General features: G+C 42.2%; 1 pseudogene; it reads right to left on the bottom strand.

Moving 5' to 3' along the window:
* Positions 1 to 3,552: 3,552 nt before the first annotated feature.
* On the bottom strand, positions 3,553 to 9,631 carry LOC129087665 (polyadenylate-binding protein 2-like; annotated as a pseudogene).
* Positions 9,632 to 10,364: the final 733 nt, after the last annotated feature.

Raw genomic sequence — 10,364 nt, 5'->3', positions numbered from 1 at the left:
TACAAAATATATTACATATTAATGATATATTGTATATTATATATTTTTTGTTATAAATATTATACTTATAATAGGAAATTTGGAAAATAAAAAAAGTAAAGGGTAGAAAATAAACTTGCTTTCAGTCTTTCCTGTACCTAAGATAATCTCTATTGCTATCTTGGTATATTTTATTTTAGTCTTTTTCTATACCTAAATATTTAGGTTGATTGTTTTACATAGTTGTGATAATGTTATGGATACAATTTTATACCAGTTTTTCATTCATTGTCTTGTGAGAAGTGGCACATTATAGTGGTTAAAGTTACAGATTCCAAAATAGGCTGCCTGGGTTCAGTTCCAATGTCTGCTGTTTACTAGCTGAGTAAACTTACCCTCTTTGCATCTCAGTTTCCATAGCTATAAAATGGTAGTAACACTAATAGCAATCTCCTAGAGTTATGAGGATCAAATGAGTTAGCATATGGAAATCCCTTAGCATCTGGCATGTAAGCATAATGTGCTAGGTACTTCATTAAGTTATTATGAACATGTGTGGGATATTTTGAGGATTTTTCCTCAAAATGGAAAGTTGAGAAATTCACAAAGAATGATGATGTTATTAACATTTCCAGGGAAGCAGGAAGTACAGTTTGGGAGATGGCAAGGAGTAGGTGCGATTTTAGTGGTGCTGAGTTGGAGTGACAGGCAACAGAATGGCAGAAATATCTCGGAGGGCTTGGAGACAGAATATAGAAGTTCAAGAGAGAACTTATGACCAGCTATATGAATTTGGAAAACTTATTTTTAGAGGTGACAGTTAATATCATAAGAAAAAAAATGAGACCAGTAAAGGAAAGAAAAAATGTTGAGGACAAAACTTTGGAGAATAGTCACATTTCAAGAATGAAAGAAGGGCTAGAATCTCCGGTTCAGCCTCCTCACCTCCACTAACCATTTATCCTCCTTATACCCTTTTCCACCTCCACCCCCCCCTCCCTGCAATCACCGCACTGTGTCCCACATCGATGAGTCCTTCTATTTTTTCTGGATCCCTCCATCCTCTAACCCTCCCAACTCAGAGCTGTCAGCCTGTTCTCTATCTACGAGTCTGCCTTTATTTTGCTTGTTAGTTCAGTTTGTTCATTAGATTCCACATGAGTGAAGTCATATTATCTATCTTTCTCTGACTGACTTATTTCATTTAGCATAACGTTCTCCAGATCCATCCATTTTGTTGCAAAGGGTAAAATTTTCTTCTTTTTTATGACCACGTAGTATTCCATTGTATAAATGTACCATAATTGTTTTATCTACTCATCTACTGATGGACACTTGGGCTGCTTCCAAAACTTAACTATTGTAAATAATGCTGCAATGAACATAGGGGTGCTTATATTCTTTTGAATTAGTGTTTTGGATTTCTTCAGATAAATTCTCTAAAGTGGAATCTCTGGATCATAAGGCAATCTCATCTTTAATTTTTTTTAGGAAAGCTGCTTTCCACAGTGGCTGCACCAATCTGTATTCCCACCAACAGTGCAAAAGGGTTCCCCATATTACTTCCCACTGGTCAGAATGGCTATCATCAGTAAATCTCATGGGGTTTTTTTCTGTTTTTTTTTTTTAACCCACCAGTTGATATGGGTGGTCCCAGTTCTTAGTCCAAATAGCTATACTATTGATGTAGATAGTCACAGTTCTGAACAGTGAGTGGGATTCTAGAAAAATCTAGGTCTATAAAAGCTTGACAGCTCAGCAAGCTCTGTACTTCCCAATTCCAGATTTTTCATCATGTGAGAAAAAAAATTTATTTAACGTGTGTGTTATTAGGTATGTATTAAAGGCAGCAACATTAAATTTCTAATCAATATACCTTGGGAAGGAAGGATTATCATGTGCTGAGGAACCCCAAACTCTTAATGGACTTTCTGAAAAACGAGAAGTAAAAATGGGCCAAGGATGAAAGTCCTTCTAAGCCATGTTAAGGAGATTGAATTGTATCTGGGGGTGGTAGGGAGACTCTTAAAAATTAGTCAAAAAATGATATGACCAGATTTGTCCTTAGAAAGCTCTGTTGGTGTTTTGGAGGCTAGATTAGAACAACGCCTTCCAATTAGTGTGCTGAAAGAATTTTTTAAAATATGCAATACCTGACTATTTAGTCAGGGGCACTGTCTTCTTTTCCTTTAGGCTGTCAAATTAAAACATGGCAACAGCCAATACAACAATAGCCATTCCAGGGTGAATGAATCAAAATTTTACCTATTTTTGGTCTTATTGGCAAAAAATATAAATTATTTTTGGTGTGCCACAGAATTTTAGAAATTAGTTTATGTGGCATGACATGAATAAGCTTGAAAATCGCTGGATTAGAGAAAGGCAGGATTGGAGTCCAGAGGCTGCTGCCTCAACCTAAAATGTTACAATTCTGAGTGGTGGCGACGGATGTAAAGACTGATTGATTTATTTCCCCATCCAAAAATGCAGATTGCTTATTGTTTGCCTGACACTGTGCTAGGCATTGGAGATTTAATGCTAAATTGCCAAAACAGTCGCTATGGTCTTAGGATCTAATATATATCTCGATCTTACTAGATGCCCAATACATTTTTTTAATTTTCAAAAACAACTTTATTCATGACACCTGTTTTTTTAAATTCTCCCATATCCTAGAAATGAACTAAAAAATAAACCAAACCCACCTCCCACCTCCCTGCGTCCACTTTCTCCTTCCTTGTCCCTCCAAATAAAAGGGGAAAAGTCAAAGAAAAAAGAAAACACAACAAAAAAACCTGAAAAACAAAAACGCCCTTACCCCGCCTCCCTCCAGCCCCCCAAAACAAGGTAGTGCATTTCCCCAGGGGAAAGGGGAATTTACACCGGAGCCAGGGTGGGGCAGTGAGGGAGTCCGGGGAACGGCTACAGAAACCTGTAAAGAAAGACACTCAAAACAGAAAAAGAAACAAAAGGAAACAAAACACACCGGGGACGTGGAGGAGCAGGGAGCCAGAGGAGGTTGGGGTGGGTGCTTGGCCTGGTAGGACGTAGGACGGGGCCAGGAGGAGGGTACGTGAGTCAGGGAGAGGATGGCGGGAGGTAGCAAGCAGAACAGTTTGGTGTCCTTCCAGAGATCTGGATTTAAAACAACAACAACAAAAAGCCTCCCACCATCCACGCCCACCTAACCTTGAGCTGGGCCCACAGGGCTGAAGGAGGATAGGGAAACCGCGGGAGCAGCTTGCACCGTTGAGTGGACTCCGCTTTGAATCCCCAGAATGAACGAGCAGCCGCCCCACTCCCTGGGCTTTCCGTGCTCCCCACGGCAGGGCCCTCCTCAGCAGTTAGTTTGGGATTCTCCCACCTGCCACAGTATATCTTTATATATATTTTTTCCATCAAAGTCATCTTCTGGGTTTTTGGGGTTTTTTTTTCCTTAAAATTCTCCTTCCCTCCCCCTTTCTTTGCTCTCTTTTTCTTCCCGCTCCTCCTAATACACACTTTTTAAAGGGGAATACCATGAAGTGTCTCAGGACAGGCCCCTGCAGACGCGACCCCAGAGCACGCCTGCTGTTAACACCACAGTAGAATTGTGGTGGGGACCTGTTGCAGTTGGTGGTCCCCACACCAGTTATTGGGCTCATGGGAAACCTGGGCCTGCTGTCCGGTGCCTGGTTTGTTGGTTCGTTTTGACATCACCTGGATTTCTCTTCCTCTAAATACGGTACCCTCTAAGGCCAAGGAAGTCTTCTCTACTCTTTTAAGAATTCTATATATGCAAACTGTAGAGGATGGCCACTAAATCTGTCACAAAATATGGGAACATGATTGACTGAACCACAGCCACAAGAGTATGCTTCCAGCCCTTGTGCGGTGCACCGCAGCCCACATTGGCAGCATAGATGGGCCTGGCATCAGCCTCCGCCTTCTCCTCAGTAGACATCATCACCTGGCCAGCGCTGCCTGGAAATGGACTCACATTTATCTACTTCTCTCCCTTGTTCTGTAGCTCCTTTAGTTTCCCAGCCACTGATTCCATCTCCCTGACTCCAGCTTTGATCACTCTCCAGCTCCGGGTCTTCAATGGCGCCGTCCTCCAGGTCACCTTCAACCAGTCTGGGCTTCTCTTCCTTCTCGTTCCCTGGAGCTGAGGGCTCCAGAGCCAGGCCCCGGGCCCGGGGCTCTGGGGAGGGGGCAGCCAGGGCAGCGTGGCTCCTCTTCAGGCTTAAGCTCTAGCAGGAGCAGCTCCTCATGTAACTGGGTACAGAGCATGAGGCTCCTGATTATAGGGAGACACCCCCACAATCCCACTTTCAAGCAGGAGGGGTGCAGGGAGGTGTGCCCCAAAAGTGGAAAGCACAGCATTTAAGGTGCATTGCATAACAAATGCAGATTAATAGCCCATGTCTTTCTGAAAGGAGGAACTTCAAAAGCTGCAAAATTGTGTATGTGACCATGAGAACATGCCCGGCAGAGTGACTTGTGACATGGGGGTGGAGGAAGCTCGTACGGGGTCTCTGTGAGCTGCCGGGGCGGGTGCCCACCCTGGATGCCTGTGCACCACTGGGAACTGTTGCCCCTAAGGATGGCAGCCAAAAAAGGGTCAAAGACACTGGGGAGCTGACAAAACGTTATGGACACTAACACACCATAGGAAGAGCCATGTGTTATGTCACGCAGGAAGTTCAGAACCAAGCATTTAAATTAGAGCAGGCTGAGTAACATGAGGTCTGGAGGAGGTCCGCCATGAGGTGGGGTGGTCTGCCTGTAGATCTGTCCCGAGATAATGGTGGCAGACCTGGCAGAGCTGTGGGGGGCTGCCTGGCCAAGCACACAGACACGTGAGAGATGCTTGGAGCTGAACTGTGACCGGGAATGCTGAGCTGCAGACTTCTGCTTTTCTGAAGGGTGGTACTTCTGAGTGGTGTGTTCTGAAACTGGTCTGGCAAGGCAGAAGGAGGCAGGGCTATTTGTTTTGGGGTGTTTATAAGGGAGCGGGTTTAACGGCAGAAATCTCCCATTATTCTAAATCTGTATAACCTTTAAATAAACAACCCCTTTCCTTTTTCACCAAACTCTTGCCTTGAGAGTCACGCTTCTTGGAGGCAGGCAATCCAACCCCACAGCTGTTGCACAACACCATTGAATGTTTCTGTAACACTCAGGCTCCAGTTCCTCAGACTTCAGGCCATTCCAGCAGTCCCCTGAGCCCCCTGGGGTCTCCCACGGACCCAGGCAAAGATGAACTATCGCAGCCCAGAGCTACAACCACCAGCAGCCCCGCTGCCACTGCCAAAGGCTTCCTGTTCATTATCTCAATTACCTTTCACAAAAACGATGTGTGTGTGTGTGTGTGTGTGTGTGTGTGTGTGTGTGAGAGAGAGAGAGAGAGAGCGAGAGAGAGCGAGAGAGAGCAAGAGAGAGATGCAGGTGCTATTGTTATCTTTCTTCACAGATGAAAAACCTGGGGACATTAGAGAAGTGTATGAATGGACAGGTAGTAAAGAGGTCAACCAATCTGATTTCTTCTGACATAGAATTGTTGCCGATCTAACCTAGAGAACTCATTCAGTACACTTTCAACCCGTGGTTCCTACTTTCAACTAGTCATCAGTCAATTAGCAAACACTGACAAGCTTCATTTCCAAAGCCAGCCCCAAGTCAATTCTACCACAGCTTTCGTCTTCAAACAAGTGGTTTTGTATAAAGTTAATTATACCTGGTGCTTTAGGATGAATGGCTATGAAGATACTCTTTTCTGATACCTCCACAGTCTCTGTACACTCCAGGTAAGGCATACCAGAAGAATGGCATATCCCACTTCCACTCACCATAGTTTTCCTCCAAATATACATTCTTTTTCTTTACCCAGATCTGTTCATTCTCTTTCTCAGTGGAGGTAACTGCAATCTCATTTTAACTGCAATAACTACAAAACCACCAGCAACCATTTCACATCTCAGTAATAAGAAGAGATCTCAGGCTCTGGCCTTGGCCTGCCTGCTGGCATTGCGACAGCTTTCTGCCTCCAGTCTTCCTCTTTTCTTGTAACATTCCTTTAGTAATAGATTGTAAATTGACCAACTCCTTCCTTTCTTCCCCTTGCACTGTGGACCTTGTGGAATGCCTGCTGGAATCATCCCATAGATCTTATGATCAATATTTCTAAAGCTCAACTCTGAGAAGCTCAGTGTCCTTTGAATAGTCCCATGGTTTGCCACATTTTCTTTTTCTTTTTTTCCTTTTTCTTTTGACACCTACTGATTTTTAAAAATCTATTTGGGACCATAATAGACGTAGTGGACGCCAGACTAGTGCTGTTTCCTCTAATGTTTTCTACTTCCTGTTAATGCACTTCCTGCCCCCTTCGTCTCTGCAGCATTTCCTCTATGACTGGTCTCTTTCCCAGCACCTTTCCTCCCCATTGCAAGCCTGTGCCTGCTTTCCCACCCTCTAAACACTGTGGCCCTCCCCAACCTTCCAGACTTTCCTCCTCCAGTCTTCCCAGTTCCCTTGTCCTATGCCCTCATGTCATTGTTAGTCCTCTCAGAAACCTTCCCTTTCTTAGTAGCATATTTTTCTTTTATGAAAATAGCATATAAAAGAATGTGGTCACTACGATTATCACATTATGTCAAATTACCTTGTACATAAACTATTTAAATCATTTTTTTTTGCTGTTATTCATGAGCTTACAGAATTTAATATAACACTCACAGAGGCATGTCATTTTAGAATATAGATTAATACAGACAGAGGGATTGATTTATTATAGGAATTGGCTTACATAATTATGGAAGCCAAGAAGTCCCACCATCTACTGTCTGTAAGCTGGAGGTCCAAGCCGGCAGCATAACTCAGTCTGAGAACAGAGAGCATCAATGTCCAGGGGCAGAAGACAATGGCCCAACTCCAACCGAGAGCAAATTTTGCCCTCCTTGCACCTTCTTGTTCTGTTCGGGCCAGCCCCAGATTGGACGATGCCAGCGCACATTGAGAGGGGCCATCTGCTTTACTCAGCTCACCAATTCAAATGCTGCTCTCTTCCAGAAACACCTTTGCAGACACACCCAAAAATAATGCTTTTCCAGCTATCTGGGCATCCTTTTAGCCCGGGCATTTAAAACATGAAATGAACAATCACACCATCCAAGGCAGTAATATGGAGGCTTACAAACAAGACATGGGCAAAGGCTCCTCGGAGGCTGCCCTGGAAAGATGGGAGAAGTTCACACCCAGGACCAGGGTTTCCTGCGGGCTAAAGAGGGGTTGTCCCAGGGTCCATGCAAGAGGGCACTGCAACACAATTAACAAAATATTTTTTTAAAAAAGAATATAATAAAACATGCTCTCTCTTTTTTTAATGTGTTGTCTCTTAACTACTGATATCATCAAATAATAAAAAAAGAACAATTAGCCAACTTAATGGTTATAATTAAGAAAACTTTTTTATTGACTGGTTCTTGAGAGAGAGAGAGAAGAGAAACATTGATTTATTGTTCCACTTATTGATTCATGCATTGGTTGATTCTTTGTTTGTGCTCTGACCAGGGATCAAACTGGCAACCTTGGCGTATGGACAGGACAGTCTAACCAACTGAGCTAACTGGCCGGGGCCAGGAAAACTTTTCTCATCTAGAGATTGGTATAATGATATATTATACCAACTAGTTTTTAAAAACTATAAAAAGATAAAACAGAAAAATTAAAAAGATAAAATAAAACTTACAATTATGAAGCTACCCTGCATCTTAGCCTTCATACTTAAAATAGTACTGAAATATTCACAAGGCAAAAATTCTTAAAATTTGTTTTTAGTAAATATTATAACAGTGCAACTTAAAAATTTCTAATGTAAAGGGATAATATGGAGATATTAAAAGAGGTTTTATCCTATTACCTTAGGTCCATGTAAAAGTTTTAAAAGACTCTATTGTTGTTACCGCATAAACCAAACTGACTTCATAGCTTGTTCCAATCTTAGGTTGTGGGTCATGAAATCCAGAACTTTCTCTCACCTACTGCCTACTGTGGGGGAGAGAAATTATGGGGGAAGGGGATGCTAAAGGAGAAAATAAAGAAATTGAATGAGGGAGGAGAAAGATAAAGGAGGAATTGGAGGAGGGGAAAAAATGAAACAGATTGACAAAAATAAGAGAAAAAGTTGGCTCATAAGAGAAAAAGAGTGATGAAAAGAATGTAAAAAGGGAACTGAAAAATGAGCTGCTTATGCAAATAATGTTTGCATATCATTTGTTTCTATCTTTACCTACTAGAGCATGCAATCTAGTGTTTTTTTAAAGAGAAACTTTGTTTTCATTATATCTGTTTTTTTTTAAAGCAAGGGATTCTTATTTTCCTTTACTTCTCTCCCAACCTCTTGTCACCCACCCACCCACAACATTAACCTAGAACTGGGTGGAGCAGAAAAAGGAAAACAGAGAAAAACCCAGTCAGGCATCTGGAAATTTGGAGCTAGTCACTCTTGGCCCGTGAGCTCTGAGAGAGAACACTCGGAGAACTCTGCCTGGAAAAGGTGAGCCTCATGGCATCCCTCCTGTGATGTGAGCAGCTGAGGGACAAACGAATGCAGATGGGCGGCCTCTCCTGCACTCTCTGCTTTCTGGAAAATCATAACCTATCTGCTCTTTACAGGCTTTTCCTTTAAAGAGTCAAACATCTTGCCAAGCCGTCTTTCAGCCAAAAGTCATTTTCCTCTAATTTACAGGAAAAAGAGGAAGACAGAATCCCACCCATCCTTTTCTGAGCTGGTTATTTTCCATTTCAAATTAATGAGCTTCCCACAGTGAGGCCAATTTTCTCAGATAATGAAATCATACTTTTTTTTTTTTTACATGAAGCAATTCTCACTGATGTGGATCTCAGCTATTTAAGGACAAAGTCCTTCGTATGGCTGAGAAGAAGGACTGCAACTGTCTTACTGAGATAAAAGTTATCTCCAAATTTTGCCCAAAATTCTCTCCAAATTTCTCTGGCCAACATTGACTGAGGAATTGACAGTGAAAAGTTTAACGTGCACTCAGGTTAGTTCAAATATGAATCTATATTTAGAGTCTTCTAAGGGCTGGTAAATGTTTCAGAATATACGCTGAAAACATTGAACAGCACTGATTCTCGACCAGGTACTCACCACCATCCCATTTCCACAGAATGCTAACCTCATAGGAAAAGCCACACCTGTCTGCATCATTGTGTCAAGGAACACATACTGAATAGAGGTGTGGGCCTGTGCACCTGGGAATCATGAGAGACTCACAGCTTACAGGGAGTAACTGACAGAAAAAATAAATTATGTGAGTCTCAGTGATAAAGATTCTTGTTTCGATCTCCCACCATCTGGGAGTCCTTAAAGTCAAAAGAATTAAAAGTTGTGCTACAAGTTATTCCTGAGCACAAAGAGGAATTACTTTCAGTTAGGAGAATCACAAAATGGGACAATTTGTCTACGCAGGCACCTATGAACGTGCCCAAACCATAGGTATTAGAATGACTAGTTTCTTTGAAAAAGAAAGGGGGTGGTGAGCTCCTGCGTCCTGCCCACCTGAAGAGCTGCCCAGACCTGGCTGGAGGGTGTGGAGGCTGCAGGAGAGCGTTCAGAGAGACAGGATAGGGTCGACGATGGAGAAATCATGGTGGGGTCAAGGGCAGGGACGAGAGTGGCTCTTTCCCAAATACTGACGTGAGTATTAGATTGAAAACTAAAAGATTAGTTATCAAATAATTAATGTAAAGTGTAAGTGTTTTTCATTGGTAAGCGTGACCTTGCAGTCTGAAGAATTTGTAGTTTTGCAGGTGAAGATGAACAGGACAACAAGTAGAAATTTTACAAGGTCAAATTTAAGCAAAATGTTCCATTTTGTTATATGCCTCATTATGTTCCAGTCGTGTCCTAGAAGATGGTGACGCCAGTAAGAAGGGGGCCAGAACATACCCTGAAGCAACACATTAATCGTCTTCCCCTTCCACTTTATTCTGGGCCAGGGAGTGAAATGACACACAAAGGAACCCATGAAACACCTAAGCATCCTAGTATGGAAGGCAGGTTTAACATGAGGAGAAAAATTCATTTATTCAACAGAGTTATTTAACATCTACTAGGTTCTTAGGCGATGGATGCTGAGGGTGCATCAGCAAATGAAATGCTGTACTTTAGGGCCTTTGTTCCAGCTGAGGAGACAAAGAATAAACAAATGAATGATACAGTGTTAGACAGTGAGAAGTTATATAAATAAAAGTAAGCAGAGTAAGAGAATAAAGTATAAGCGTGATGCTATTAAGTGGAATGATCAGTGAAGCAACATCTCTCTAAATAGCTGCCTTTCTAGCAGAGACCTAAGTGAAGAAAGGAAGGGAGTCATGTGCTG

This window comes from Pteronotus mesoamericanus, unplaced genomic scaffold (genome assembly GCF_021234165.1).
Source record: "Pteronotus mesoamericanus isolate MK-2021 breed Mesoamerican mustached bat unplaced genomic scaffold, CSHL_Meso_final contig_130, whole genome shotgun sequence".
NCBI lineage: Eukaryota > Metazoa > Chordata > Mammalia > Chiroptera > Mormoopidae > Pteronotus > Pteronotus mesoamericanus.
Note: the sequence above shows the minus strand (reverse complement) of the source record. Positions and strands in the feature narration are given on the sequence as shown.